This window comes from Pongo abelii, chromosome 14 (assembly GCF_028885655.2).
Source record: "Pongo abelii isolate AG06213 chromosome 14, NHGRI_mPonAbe1-v2.0_pri, whole genome shotgun sequence".
Lineage (NCBI taxonomy): Eukaryota > Metazoa > Chordata > Mammalia > Primates > Hominidae > Pongo > Pongo abelii.
The window spans coordinates 69,964,176-69,979,659 of record NC_071999.2 but is presented as its reverse complement, the minus strand read 5'-3'; the positions used below and the strand labels follow the sequence as shown (position 1 = coordinate 69,979,659).

General features: G+C 34.3%; 1 long non-coding RNA gene across 1 annotated transcript; it reads right to left on the bottom strand.

Annotated features, from left to right (window-relative positions):
- Positions 1-215: 215 nt before the first annotated feature.
- LOC129049684 (uncharacterized) lies at positions 216-13,894 on the bottom strand. Its single transcript, XR_008512932.2, has 2 exons — positions 13,807-13,894; positions 216-590 (listed from the first exon to the last, which is right to left on the bottom strand). It is a non-coding gene; the product is annotated as an uncharacterized LOC129049684 (long non-coding RNA).
- Between the last annotated feature and the right edge of the window lie 1,590 nt (positions 13,895-15,484).

Genomic DNA, 15,484 nt, shown 5'->3' with positions numbered 1-15,484 from the left:
ACACACTGGGACCTTTTGGAGGGTGGAGGGTGGAGGGTGGGAGGAGGGAGAAGATCAGGAAAAATAACCAAATCAGAAAAAAATAACTAAAGGGTAGTAGGCTTAACACCTGGGTGATGAAATAATCTGTACAACAAACCCCCATGACACAAGCTTACCTGTGTAACAAACCTGCACATGTACTCCAAACTTAAAATAAAAGTTAAAAAAAAAGACATATTTCAAATATTTTATAACCTGCTCTCCAGCAACAGCGTTAGCCATTGTAGCAGCAGTAAAGGCATCTGCCTTTACTATAGTGGTAATTGTTTCTAGCAAAGCAAGTGAGGTTAGTGGTGGCAGCAGCGTTCTGACAAGATTGTCCCATCTCTGTGTAGTCCACTTCTGTAAACACAAAAAATGTCAAGTGCTTGCAGTTCGGATGTCCCAAATTTCATTGATTAGAGTAGTATTTCAATGCTATGAATCTTTAAAAAAATTATTAAAAACTTCCAGAAGCTCAGCAACAGATGTTTCTCAATTCCCGGTCACCAAGACTAAGATTCAGAGGAAACTGTAATAATGAGATTCTGAAGTGCTGGAAGAAATATCTGTGGAAAAAGCAAACAAGTGTCTAGCACAGTAGTCAAGTTTAGCACTCATTTCATGAAATGTTTCTACAGATATGCTAATTACTCTAAGTTGATCATTACTAATCTAAACTTGTATCAAAATATCACAGTATACACCACAAATATGTATAGTTATTATGTCAAATAAAAATAATAATAAAAATGTTTCTAACCTGAGGACATGTTCAGAAAAACCTTTCTACCTTTTTATTCAATTTCCATAGTTTCAATATTTCATTACAAGACTGTTTTATCCAGTCCTTGCATTGGCATAGGGCTTAAGTGATGGGTAAAACTTTTCTAAAATGTTACATAATTTTTTTCTAGATCACATCCTTCAAAGCTGTGAAATGCTCTTTTTTGTTAATATATTAAATTTTTACATGTAGATTTTACCTTCTTGAAGTCAAAGTCCTCCTTGAAACTACTTCCCATCAAAGGGATCATTAAATCACGAATAGTAAACTTCCACTCAACTTTTCCACCAGAACATCAAACTCTGGCAACTCTGAACTGTGACTCACTTGCCTTGCCATCATGCTGTAAAATCACTTGCTAGCCACTCCCATTGGCAAAAAAAAATAAAAAATAAAAAATGTGTAACACTATTTCAGTCCTCCTGTATTTATTTTTGTGATTATTTGCGGCAATGATAAATTCTTGTTCTTAGATACTCTTCTTTTGTCTCTCAGAGGTCAAAGGAGCGTGAGGGTTGATTGCTGACTGGACACCACTATGTAGCACTTGTGTTGATGCTTCAAGAACAGCCTTCTCTTACAACTTTACTCTCATTTCTGTTTTTCACACTGCTCTGTCACCTAGAGTGCAGTGGCACAATCACAGTTCATTGCAGCTTTGACCTCCTGGGCTCAAGTGATTCTCCCTCCTCAGCCTTCTGAGTCACTAGGACTACAGTTATGTACCTCCATGCCTGGTTAAATTAAAAAAAAAATTATAGAAATGGGGTCTTACTTATTGTCCAGGCTCATTGTAAACTCCTGGGCTCAAGTGATCCTGCCACCTCAGCCTCTCAAAATGCTGATATTAAAGGTGTGTGTCACCGCATCCAGCCTATTTTTAATTCTGGAATCAGGCAATGACTATTTCTATAAACTAGAATGAGTCTTCTGTTGAGCCAAGCAGAGGAGGTTGGTTTTATGGGCAGAAGAGGACTGAAGAAAGCAGAAACAGGATTGGTAGTTTAAGGGTTATTTCTCATGTAAAGGTTAAGGCAGAGACTTCCTTATCAGGCTGGCTGTTTCTCAGGAGTTCAGATGAGGATCTTAGTTTCAGCTTGGTGGCCTGGAATTTCAGCATGCGTAACTCCCTTTTGGCATGTTCTGATAGGCCTAGAGCAGGAGCTTACTCCAAACCTATGACCTTGTAAAAATTTTATTTAACATACTTACAATCATAACATGAATTCATTTTATTTGGATTCAAATAAAATAATTCAAAAAAGAACAAAACAGAAATACATATCTAATATTAATATTATCTCTAGGATTTTCCGTGTATGTGTATATATATATGTGCATTTATATGTGTGTGTGTTATAGATGTTGATGTGTGTATGTGTGTGCCTGTGCATAAACATTTCACATTTTAGAGGATAATATGCAAAATGTATATATATATATAATGAATTCTATATATAATGAATATATATATATATTCATTAACCATTTCAAGCTGCTGTGCAGTCTGTAAGTCCTTAGTTATTTTGTCAGCTAAGAAGTTCTAGTCTGAAATGAAATCCCTCACCTTCACCAATGGGCTGACCTCATGAGCTATAATGCTAAGAACTCAAGATATCTTATGCTTCTTGTATCTCATAAACAGGTTTGATAATGGAGAGCCTGCAGAGCTCGCATAGAAACCATTATTTCAATAACAAGACTTGATAATAACACAGAAAAGCAAAAGGATAGTTGACCCTCTATTAGTAGTGAATAAGAAAGCCTTTATTATTAATGGAGAGTCACTAAGATTAAAAGATCAAATTCTTTTTACTATGTACCTATTTTGTGATTATGATCAATTTCATTTAAACTGCCTTTCTTAACTCTAGTGTGAAAATGGTGCATAATTGCAATTGAGCCACTCATTTGGGGCTGGTACACACTGGGTTCAGGTTACCATCTGGTACTAAGTTAATTATTTTAAACCACTGAGGTTTATTTATTTCACTATTTGCTACCTCATCGTTGCATTTGCACATTTGCCTAAAAATATTCTGCTATCATAATATGGCTTTGTCTGTTTCCAAAGATGTTGATTGATTTTTGTCATATAGTTTATCTTTTCAGAAACATGACTCTGTGTTGTATTACTATCAGTACAAAATGTTTACCTGGTTACTTGAAAAGCCACTGAGTCTTTAATTTTACTGCAATAGTCACATCATACGTGTAGAACAAATGTCCATGTTATGGTCACATTTGTTTATTTCTCTCATGAACAGGTAACATTTATATTTGGGTAATTCTGTTAGAATGCTTGTGTTTATCCCTGAATGTAGAGAATGAATGAATTGACTAGGAATGAGCCCACTCTACCAGCCATATTTAGAAATGCCATGGATGTCACAGATCACACATTTTCAAGAAAACATCATTCTGATTATTCAAGAAACTGATATTTCATTATGATAAAAATCTTTTTAAGGGGCCTAGAAGCGTTATATAAAAATTCAGGAATGACTGTCCAAATATTGCCTAATATTTTGTGTTAAAATAATTTAAATCACTATGAAATTCATGTTAGGTAAATATAAACTAGTAGTTGTTATTAAAAATAAATGTGCTTTATTCAGTACTGCTGTTTTAAAAAATGCAAGTTCTAATTCATGTAGTATTGGCAACAATAACTTTCATATAAATGCGATTAAATTTTATTTAGTGTCACTTTTAGAAATCACAAGTCTCAGTATTCAAAAGCTGCTATTAAAACAACCAATGCAATAGTATTAATAATGATGTTTAAGTGTTTAGGTTGCAAATTGAAGGTGATAAGCACTTCTTTGTTTTAAGCTATGTGATGCAAAATAAACAAATATGTCTTAAAATTTTTCTCAATGCTAAAATTAGCTTATAGATTCTTTTATCTAGGAACAGTCTAATGAATCTCACAAATGCACCTTTGTTTTAGTTTAAACAGCCAAGCATAATAAATGAAGTAACGTGGTACTTGCTGAGTGTGTTCAGGTAATCGAAATTTGCTTTTATAGACACAAACTGTTGACCTTTGAGGAAGCTGCTGATGGGATTCTACTGGTCTTTATTGGCACCAAAAGAGAACATTCTCCTTTTACCCTGCTTATTTTTTGTTTCCAACATGAAAAAATTTGCATAAAATTAATTGACTTAGCTGTATTTTTATTATCTTACTATATTAGGTAAGAAGAAGATCTTAAGTTATAACAGTAAAGCCCTATAAAATCATAATCAAATACAGATAGAACCAAATACATCTCATTAACCTGTAATTAAATCAAATTTTGATCTGCAGGAAGATACAAGTTTGAAGATGTACATATATCATTGATTAGGCAAATGCTTCCAATGTTCTCTTCCAAAGAACATGCAAAATGAATACTTATTAGTGTACAATATGTAAAATAATCAATCTGAAATTCAAATATTTTATTTCTGAGCATGTGCAAATTTGCATCAATTTCTCACGAATATTATTCTGTGAAGCCATATGCTTGAAAAGAACCTCTAATACCCACATGATAATTTACCTTTTCAGAAAAATTTCTTTAAATATCTTTTTAATCCTCACTGCTCCTATAAACTGTATTAAATAACTTTAAATTATTAGAATTAACTCAACTTTATCATGGAATTTAAACTGCTGCATTTGTTAACAAGTTTTTTTTTTCTTGAATACTTGCTTATTATTTCCCAATACGCTTATATTCTCCTGATTAAATAAGGCCTTCCTGCAACTCCTTAACAGGAATTAATCTGTTACTTCCCTCTCCTTTCAAAGTTCTTTTTTTAACCCTAATTATAGTTCTGAGTGGAGTAGGTCTTATTTGTTAAGCCCCTGGATTACTAGAAACTCTCATTTAGACATATTTGTATCCTCCAGGAATGCTTAAACATAATAGATGTACAATAAATATTTATTAAGTTGCATTGCAAATTAAGAGTCTGATTCTTTGGAATTACTTCTGCAAAGAGTAATGCATTGTAATCATCTTGATACATAGATGTTCCAACAGCACTAAATAGGAATGTGTACATACATACTTGAATAAATTAATGAATAAACAAAGAAACATTGTAAAGTAAAAAAAGTTATTACTATATATAAATGCATTTATTTATTTATGATTTATTGTAGAAAAAAAAGGGTGGTAATGTTGTCTAGAACAGAACTATTAACCTTAGCACTATTAACATGTGCTGAATAATTCTTTGTTTTTGGTGACCATGCTGTGCATTGAAGGACATTTAGCAGGAGATGTCTATGATGTCTTCCAAATCATGGCAATTGAAATGTCTCCGCATGCCAAAGATCTGCAGGCATCAATATTGTCTCTGGTTGAGAGCCACTGGTCTAGGAAAAGACACCATTGATCAATCCTCACTCTCAAAGTTGAGCTTTTTACTACAAAAACTTTCCCTTGAACTTATCAAATGACTGAACAGGCCAATTAGGCAGTTTTCTCTAAAGAAAATCACAAAGAAAGAAGAAATAGAAAATTATCTTTATCTCCAATCATTGAGACTATTAGGAAAAAAAAAGATAATTAAGAAATTGCAATATGATTCCTAATGTGACCTCTCTCTAAGTTTTGGACCAAAGTAAGGAGACTTGTGAGGTGGATTGCGAGATTTTCTAAGGAGAATGGGCTTTTCCCATCTAAATGTTTGGGACTTTGAATAACAATGGACTTACAAGCTGTCCCTGACAATTAATGTGTGGCTGTTTAAAACTAAACTTGTTGGTGGAAAGTGGGTAGACAGGAGGAAGGCCAGAGTTTAGCTTTCTAAAGTCTCTTTCGCTTCTTGCTCGTAGTTTATGGGAAGTTGAATTCCCTGCAGAGGGTATGTAGAGAGTACGAAGGTAGGGACTCAGTGGGCATATCAAGGAATCTGTCAAGGTAAGAAGGGGTAGCCTGGACCAACTGCCAGTCAACTGTTGAGTCCCTAAAAAACCACTAGGAAAACAAAAACAAAAACAAATGCAAACAAAACTTGATCACCCATAGCTAAGTTTTTAGACTTAATGTGGTAAGAGAAAATATCAATTTGACAGAGTCTTATTACCATCTCAAAAAGAAAAAATTCATGGGAAAATGTTTTATTTGGACTTAGGAAGAGACATATTATGATATAATAGTTTTGAATTGGTGAATAAAGTGAACACCCTGACGTAAGAATCTTGAAGCAAATCCTGACGAACAAACTGTTCTTAAATAAACTATTTGAGGTGGTTCGCAGTGTTGTTATTCAGAAGCAATTATTTCCTGGAGACAGTAACTAAGTTTCTTTTGCTTATTCTCACTATTGTGTAAAATCGGGACAGTCAAATTATGTTGGTTTCAGTTCTTATGCCAAATGGAGGACAAGGAAAGAAGCAGATGGGTTTCCAGTGAGAATCAAGAAAGGGCTACGTTTTCCAGAAAAGAAGCTAAGACATTCCCATCGTAAGGGAGACAGGACTTAAAGTAAACCATCCTAAGATTTTAGCAACAGTGGGCAGCAAAATTCTCAAGGATGGAATCTGCCTTACCTCAGGCCCCCCATCCCAGGGGCAGGTTAAATTACATTAGAACAGAGACCCAGGGTGGGGCGTGGAGTGTTGTTACTGAGAATACCGTGTGGATTTCAATATCTATGTGTCCTCAATCCACATATTATTTTTAAAGGCTTACTACCCCAATTACCAAACAACATTTTGGGTTTTTAAAGAGTGATGAGAGAGGGCTCAGAGAGGAAAATCTGAGAATTTTACCTAAAGAACTGTTTGAATAATTGTACCACATTAAGCTTACAGGATCTGGGCAGCATTTTGTTCTTCTCCACTGCTATAAGAGAATCCATCCAAACAATTTTGGGAATCAAAAAGACATATTTTATGTGTTTATCTGTGTACAATGTGTTTGAATTTGTGAAGTCTTATAGTAAATAACTGTTAATTGGAGGAACAAATATTCACGTGATCTATAAGGAGTGATGAAGAAACACAGACACACACAAATAGTGTCAGAGGCCTCGAAGCTACTCTGAAATTTAAAATCAGAGGGAAAATAATATTCCAGAGAAAGGAAAATCTAACCAAGTTATGAAGATAAAAACCAACTGGCAATTTTAATATTTAGGTCTTGTCAGGAAAACAGAAGCTATGTTAGAGATCTCATCTGGAAACACTTAAAACAGGGAGTTGGTTACAAATTCACTGAAAATCAGGACAGTAAAACAGTGATGGCTGGGAGAGAAAAAGAGAAATGGTTTGTTATCCCAAAACTGGTGAGCTACTTCCACTTGTGATCTTGAGTCCACAAGCTTGAATGTGGACTCATCTGGAAGATAATAGAGGATGAGGGTGATCAGATATGAAGGATGTGGGGGGGTTGTTATTAAACCGATTTAGCAGAGTTCTTGATACAAGATAATTTTACTAGGAGGTACACACATGGATGAGCTTACGAGAAAATTCACGAGACTGACTAACATTGGGTTGAGCAAAAAATCTTCACCACTTGAAGAAAAAAATTAAAATTTCAAGAGAAATAGAATACTTCATTTAAAATGCCATTGATGTTTACAACAGTATTTTATATTTTACACAATATTGTGGTCTTTTAAGGATAATAGAAATTATCTAGCTATAATGATTTTCTACATATGAATAGGCTAAAATAGCAGCATTAATATCTTCTCCACCAAAAAAAAAAATTACTTAGTCACATTTAGCTTGTCTTATTTTCCTGTGCTGAAAAAGAAAAAAAAAATAGCATGGTGACAATAGCACATTAAAACGTGATCTAGTTTTTTGTTTCATTCTGTTTATTTTATTTTTATTTTTTTCTCTGAAACATAATCTCATTTTATTTTGCAAAATATCTGGATTATATTACTCCAACCATAAACAAAATTGTAGATGTTTATAATAAAAATGCAAAATTTAAATGCAGAAATAGGACATGACAGTTAATATTAGAATGGATTTCAAGTTTCGTGTTCCATTTAGAATCATAGAAATTGTAAGTATTTTCACTTAAACTTTGTTTACAATATTATGATTTTTTTCTTTGACTCTTACTTTTGGTAAACACAGATTTTAACAACTGTGGAAGACCAGATTATGCCACCCCCAAATATGAAGTATTGTTGAGTTGAAGACAATTAAGAATAAGCAGATGCAGGAAAGGTCTCTACCCTCCTATTTGCCTAAACGAAGGATGTCAACTTTCAACAATGAGATTTAGAAAATATGATTAAGTAGAGAGTTTATTCAAGTTCAAAACTTGAGGATCTCCACTTGGGTAACAAAGACTCCAAAAGAATGGGGGTCAGTGCTCCAAAGTGGGAAAATTATAGTTTCACTTATACAGGCAGAGATAGATAAATTTAACAGAGTTGCGGCATTTTCCACACAAGACCAATACATACATTATAGAGATTTAATTGATCCCAGTTTGCTACATCACAAGTAAGACTGCTTTAACATTACTTAAAATGGGGTATTAGACTCAAGCAGGCTCTTTTCCATGGTGCCTTTAAGTCTTTCTTAATCATCTACAATACAAGAATAAGAAAGGAAGTTAAAGGAGCATTTGCTGTGACATGCCACGTGACTCAAGCCACAGAGTCAGGTTCCTCTCAAGGCTCAAATAATTTAAAGCTCTCTCTAGAAGGGAGAACAAATCTTATCTCCTGAAAACAGCTTTAGATGCTTATCATCTGAAAAAGAGACTGGAAAAAGAGACTAGCAAAATCTACATTAATAGGCTTTAGTAACTAGCCTTTATCTGCCATTTGTTGGCCTTCTCAAAAGTTACAAGTACTCTCCTTTTGTCTTGCCACTTCTGTAAAAATTTACTGTTAAAGAAGAAAGGTTGACAATGATATATAAATTGGAATTCAAAACTACCTCTTTGGTAACTCCTCATTCCCTGGGTGTCTCCTCTGTATATATGAAATGCACATATTATACAGGTGAAGAGAATTTTTCCTCTCCCTATGAGTGATTGAGTTTGCTGAAATAAACTGAAAATAGGCAGATCAACAGGTGAAAAGGTGTAAAAATGTATTAACATACTTAAGCACAGGAGCCACACAAAATATGAGAGTGGAAATAGGGCCAGTTAACTGAAGCTTAACCACTCTTATAACTGCCCAATGCATTCACCTTGCTCCCTGCCTAGACAGAGCCAGTGTACCAGGACAAGGGAATTGCAATAGAGAAAAAGCAATTTATGCAGAGCTGGCTGTGTGAGAGACCAGAATTTTATTATTCCTCAAATCGGTCTCCCTGAAAACTCAGAGATCAGAGTTTTTAAGTGGGTAGGGGACCAGTGAGTCGGAAGAACTCATTGGTTGGCTCGGGTATGAAGTTGTAGGGAATCAAAGCTATCCTCTTATGTTGAATCAGTCCCTGGGTGGGGGACACAGAACTGGTTGGCAGGTCCAGGTGGGGCCATCTGATTGTCAGAAATGCAAAAACTGGCAAAGACATCTTGACAAGACAATCTTAAGTTCATAGTAGTGATGTTATCCTCAAGAGTATTTGGAGAAGTTGCACATATTATGTAACCTCTGGAATAATGGTTAGTAATAGTTAGAATTGCAGTCCCTCTCATCCTTACTTTGCAGCTGGTGGCCTTTCGTTCATTTTACAAGAACGGTTTAGCTTTTGGGAAAGACTATTATTTAAACTATAAACTAAATTCTTTCCCAAGCTTAGTTTGACCTACACCCAAGAATGGATAAGGACAGTTTAGAAGTTAAAGCAAGATGGAATTGGTTAAGTCTGATATCTTTCATTGTCATAATTTCCTTAGCTATAATTTTGCAAAGTCAGTTTCACTCTTTTCACAGGGGAGAGGCGAGTGGGGAACTGTAAGCAATTTTAGAGGGGAAAGAAACTTTCAGGGAAAATAAATGGACCCAGGAAGCAGACATTATGTTTTAAGTGATTCTCTGGAATTTAAATGAGCCTGAGATAGAGGCAATATCTTGTGACAAACTGTCCAGGTGTGATTACATTTCTCATTCTTCTACCTGAAATAGTGAAATTTCAGGGAGGGGACAAAAGGCAATTGTGTTTTTGGTGGTAGGTATGGTTTTAAGGTAGTAAGGAAATTTCAAAGAAAAATTCCCCCTGCTGGGGGGTGGAAGGAAAACAGGAAAGGTCAGAAAGTTTTCGAGTTCCAGGCCAATTCTAAAGCCTCCCTATAGAAGTTTTAGGTGTTCAGCATACCAATGCAACAAACTTTGTGGGTATTATTTTCTGAGATGCAACAATATGGGTAATGTTTTATTTTCTTTCTCTCATTAAATCTGTCTTTTATTACAGGGGTGCTTTCTAAGAACCTATGGGAGTTGAAGAAAAAATTAATTTTCTTATCCCTATGCAACTCTTTGTAAAATAAGTGAATTTATTTTATTGAATAGCAAATTTTATTGAGATGATTGGAAAACAGCAAAATATTTGAGAAATTTGTTATTATAACAATCAATACATAGCATGAAAGGATCTAACATAAGTGGAAAATAGCATGAAACAAGAAGGCTAATAATGAAATCCAGATTCTCTTTAATACATTCTATTTTACCATTTGACAAAACCATATCTAAAAAGCACTTAAGAGAAAATCATCTGTACATGTGATTAAGGTAAATTTACGGGTTTAAGTGAAATGTTTGGACAAGTACCAAAACCATTTTATAAAATTTGCAATGAAACAAACTTTTGGGTGCAGCTGCAAAGTTGGATATATACCTGCATAGACTAAAATTTAACCATCTCATCTCATTTTTGAATGAAAATAAATTTCAATTACTCTTACAATATTTCTGAAATGTAAAACAAAACTTAATTTTACTTTTCCCATTTCTATTTTTAATTCCTCATTTAAGTGACAGACTCCAACAAACTATCTAAATAATGTGCTCCTGTTAACTTTCTTTAATATGCCAAATCAGTTTAATTACAGTTTCTATAAATAATCTATGTAAAATACTTCCCTGAACAGAATGCACTTTTCCTTCTGTGTGTGGCACATTTTAATACTTAAAAGCATTAGAACAGATGTTAGGTGCCTGCTAAACTTGTTTTCAGTTTTCTTTTATTTATATGTTAATGAGAATTTAATTACTTCATGAATACTTAAACAACCTGAGGGTGCCTGATATCATTAGCTTGAACATGACAAGCACCTCAAGTGACCACATGGGAAGACAAAAATTGCTTTTAGTTTACTTGAACACAGAAAGATGAATTCATTTCACCCCCTGCTATGTTTTACCTGACACACAAAACTGAAAAAGCACAGACTCAGTCTTGCTTCAATGTGACTGAAAGGATTTCAGCAAAGCACTCAAGAGCATAAATTCTTCCTATTTGGTTTTGCTTCGATGTCTTTTCTACTCTAGCAATACTCTGCTCTAAAATCTTATTTCACTTGCAAGTGTTCTGTTAAAGCAAGTCACTCTTTTTTATGTATTATTTCTATGGCAATCTTAGCAGAACTGTGAATGTTTTAAGTATTATTTATGTCACTGAAAAATGTCTCCATTTAAGCTCAATTGAAAGGTTTTATTTAGCTAAACGGTAGGAATTCATGTAAAGCAAATAACATTTGTAAAGTTTTGCATATTATTTTTACGAGCACACATGTTGAGTTAAATATAATTGCACTAAAAACATTGATTATAAAATTTTACATATATAAATATGGATCAAATAATTCTCCATAGTGATCATATATTCATTTTAAAAAATAAATTTTTATAACAAAATACTGTAAATGAATATTAAATATTGTCCTCTAGAAGGTGAAAAATATTCAACACACCAATATACACTTTTATCCACTACATAATATCTGGAATGCAGAGGGAATTGTAAGGGATATAATAAGGATCCATTAGAGATAAAACACAGTATTCTGAAAGAAAAGAAAAGATAGAAAGTTTCAAAGAAAAAGGACTCATAAAAAACTATTTTAAAACCATGCTTCTTTATCTTTGACATGGTTAAATTTGCTATAGTTGCCTCAATGTCCTTTGTAGATTTTAAAAATTTTCATAATTTATGATTAAGAAATATTTTCCTATATTTGAAGATATTTCTATAATTTCCGATTTATATTTTCTTTCCTTACTATTTGTTAGGAATAAAGATTATAGCTTGTAGATAAAGGTAATTTGCCTTAGAATAATATTTCTAAAATTTTCCCAGAACAGGTTTATTAAAACAAAACACTTTTTCAACATATGCTGACATTAAAAAGAAAAACAGCAAAACAAATAACAACCAAAAGGATTAAACAGTTTCCCTGAGAGTAGAATTTACCCAGACTTTTAATAGAGTAATATAATTTTTGACTCTCTCTGAGGAGTCTGGATCAGAGTTTTGCATAACTTGGGCCTCGGACATGATGAGGTGGCTTGAGCTCTGGGGCCTTTACAAGTCTGGGCTGGTTCTACCTAGCTGCTGTGGCGTTGAACTTCATATTTGCTTCAGCTAAAACTGCTGTGGCAAACAAATAGCACCATACTCTGCATGTGCTATAACATGGCAGCATTAGCATTCCTGGTGTTCAGTCTGCAATATTTCTCAAACTTATCTGATCAAAATCTCTCTTGCGATTATTGTACTGAAAAACACTTTGGAACTAGTAGGCAAGAGTAATTTCTTTTTCAATATTTTTTATCTTATGTGTGGAAAGGTAAATTCGTTTATACTTCAATGCAATATATTTTTTATCCCATAACAAAATACCATAAAATATTATATATGTAAAACTATATATATGTAAAACTATATATATATGTAAAACTATATATATATGTGTATATATACACACATACACACACAGACACACACACACAAAGTTCACAAGAATGATTTAATCCACAGAAATATGTCTTATGGAAGAAAATCAAATAGAGGACTACTAGAATAAATTTTATTCAAAAGCATCCCATTTGACAAGGCTTTTAAAGAGCATTCTAACTTAGAAAAGGAGGAAGGAATGGTTTTGGGGGCTTTACTAAGGCAGATTGAAGGGTGTCACACAAGTTTCACAGAGAGGAAGGCCTTCTTTCTGATTCGCTGATTGCTAACCATTATTGGGGCAATTTGGATTTTACCAAGATGGATAAAGAGGAACATCTTAGAACCATGGTGGAAAATTCTCCATATTTCTGGGTCTATCACAATTAATCAGGAAATTATATTATTGGGCCTACAGAGAGAGGAATCAAAATGTTTTTATTAATAATGTAATATGCATATTTTTGTATTTTGCCAGAAATATTCAGCATCATTTAACACTTACTGGATGATTCTTGAGCTTCTTTTTAAAAACTTCATGTCTTATATTTCATCTAAATCAGAGATTTTGCAAGTCACGACAACTAATTAATAGCTGTTATTGACAAGATCTACATATAGCCAAAAATGTAATAGAGTTTAGTAAGAGAAGGAGCAAAAACTATCTTAATACAAAGCAAAATATGTATCTCTGGGGCTTAAACACAAGAGGAGGAAATCTTTTTTCAGTGTTGGTTTCTGTTAAATATACTATTGTTCTTAGAACTAATTTTCATAGTATACATTCTTTAAAGGATGTGTAAATGGACTAACGCTTCATTGACAAAGAAAAATTTGCACTGAACACTTGTCAAAAACAACGAAGAACTTTCTATAATAATGGTCAAGACTGTTGCCATGCAGGAGACAACTTGTAATCTACTTCTTTGAAATAAAAGATGGAAGAGGTTTTAGCACCTGTGTGAGCTAGTGAAAAAATAATAAAGTTGAAAAAGTTATGGAGAAAGTTGATGAATATGATGAGGCCATCAGTATTTGCCACTTGGTGCTTATTGAAGTTACTTTCTAACTCTTCCAGAGAGTAGGAGATTGGGAACTATCTTTCTTGATGATTACCTTTCAGAGATGGCTCCCATATTCTTAAGAAAACATTTCTGAGTTGAGGAAGACTTACATCTGAAAGTGTTACCAGGGGTCCTTGCTCCCAGAGCTCCCAACATGGTGGCAGGCCACTTCCAAGATGGTGGCAAGCCTCGTGTTCTCTGACCTGGGTTTCTTGGCCTCACGGATTCCAAGGAATGGAATCTTGGGCCATGTGGTGATTGTTATAGCTCTATTAGAAGTCGTGGGTCACGGAAGAGAACCCTGGAACCCAGTGACTAGTGTTCAGCTCGATTAGGACCAACCCAGGCACTTAGCCCTGCAGGAACAATGGCAAACCTTCAACCCGATCAGGAGCGGCAATGGGCGCCTCGCTGGGTTAGGAGCACAGCTGGCACCCTACTGGATCTGGAGGGATGGAAGTCAGTGGCGGGTCAGCGACGGCGGCAAAACAGCAGTGGTGGACGGCGAGCGAAAGCTCAGCTTGAGCCATAACAAACACAGACCAGAAGAGTGCAGTTGCAAGATTTAATAGAGTAAAATAGAGTAAAAACAGAGCTCACATACAAGGAGGGGACCCAAAGAGGGTTGCCATTGCCAGCTCAAATGCCTGGGTTTATATGGAGATCCTTGTCCCTCCCACTGTGCTCTCAGGAAACAGATGATTGGCTATTTCTTTACCTCCTGTTGTTGCCTAATCAGCATTTTAGTGAGCGCTCTTTACTATCTGATTAGTCGGCTGTGAGCTAAGTTGCAAGCCTGTGTTTAAAGGCGGAAGCGGTCACCTTTCCAGCTAGGCTTAGGGATTCTTAGTCGACCTAGGAAATCCAGCTAGTCCTGTCTCTCAAAAGGGGCAGAAAAAGAGTCTGCAATAGCAAGTTTTCTAAGAAAAGAGAGGTCCAGGTGGCCTACAGTAAGAAAGAAACATGCCTAAGATTTAGTCAAGTTGAAGGGAACAAAGAAAGCTGTCTTGGTCAGTATCAATTAATCATTGAATATCAAATAAAATATTGATTGAAATTACCTTAAATGGGAAACAAGCAATATTTTCTTTCTTTGTGAGCAAAACTCACGTAATTATTTGATGAAAATCTTCAGTTTAAAATACTGTATGTATTTAGAAACTCTGGTACAATCCAAATAATAAGTGGCAAATTTGAAAGATCCAAACAGAGAGAAAGAATAGATATTTAGGATAAAAAACTTTTCTAACTAGCATCAACCAATGAGAAAAAATAAATAAAATGCCATATATCTTAACTACAAACTCCTATAATGTAATTAAATCAAAATAAAGTACCCATATAAGTAAGATGTTGTTATGTTAGGATGTACATGCTTCAGAATAATTTCTGATTGTCTATAAATTTGGTAGACAACAATTAATTGCTTTGTATGTAAGATTATATGCAAATTTCATGCCTTTGACACTTAAGGCTCAGTTATTCTAGCAGTTTCTAAATCATATTAGAGAAGTAACTTTTTTAAATTTTAAAAAATGCTATATTATGTATCAATATAATTTCATATGAGAATTGGCTTTAAAACATTACATTACAGAATATATACTGTTAAGGAAAAAATATTTATTATACTTGTTTAAAACAGCAAGGAAGACTTTTATTCAGGGCCATCACGATAGGTATAGGGACTATCTTAATGAGATTTTGCAGTAAGGGAGAGAGATTGTGCTCATCTATGAATACAACAAAGAACAGTGGAAATTTATATCCAAGGAGCAGGGTTGGGGT